The sequence below is a fragment of the Lipotes vexillifer genome, unplaced genomic scaffold (assembly GCF_000442215.2).
Source record: "Lipotes vexillifer unplaced genomic scaffold, Lipotes_vexillifer_v1.1 scaffold860, whole genome shotgun sequence".
In the NCBI taxonomy this organism is placed as follows: Eukaryota; Metazoa; Chordata; class Mammalia; order Artiodactyla; family Lipotidae; genus Lipotes; species Lipotes vexillifer.
The window spans coordinates 1,853,444-1,854,208 of NW_006789568.1; positions in this window are offsets into that span (position 1 = coordinate 1,853,444).

Here is a 765-nt window from a genome sequence, read left to right on the forward strand (position 1 = left end):
AGGCAGTGGGTGATGGGGCTGAAGTTCTGGGCCAGAACTGGGTTGGAAATGTGTGTCATGAGCACACAGGTGGTATTTCAAGTCCCAGGTACCTAGGAGAACAGAGAGCGAGAAGAAGGGACACAGGGCGTTTTATGACATGAGTTTTTCTTTAGAGACTAGAGCTGCCAGAAGGTTTGGGTGGAAACTGCTTTAAAAGTGCTGCTTTAGGGCTTCCCTGGTGGTGCAGTGGTTGAGAATCCACCTGCCGATGCAGGGACGCGGGTTCGTGCCCCGGTCCGGGAAGATCCCACATGCTGCGGAGCGGCTGGGCCCGTGAGCCATGGCCGCTGAGCCTGCGCATCCGGAGCCTGTGCTCCGCAACGGGAGAGGCCACAACAGTGAGAGGCCCGCGTACCGCAAAAAAAAAAAAAGAAAAATGCTGCTTTAACAAGGGCTGTTGTGTGCCCACTCCCCGCCAGGCATCGAGAGCCCAAAAGTGAGCAGAACCTGGCCCTCATCAGTGCTGCCAGCCTAGGGTTGGAGTCTCCCAAGCCTGGGCCTTGAGCACTAAAATGCAGATTCCTGGGCCCATCCACGACCCACTGAAACAGAGTGCCAGGGCCATCTGCATTTATCAAGCTCCCTGGGTGAGTCTTGCACATGGAGGTTGAGATTCTCTCACTTTCAGTGGCCCAGGTGTGTGTGTGTGTGTGTGTGTGTGAGAGAGCGAGAGAGCGAGAGAGAGAGAGAGAGAGAGAGAGAGAGAGAGAGAGAGAGAGAGAG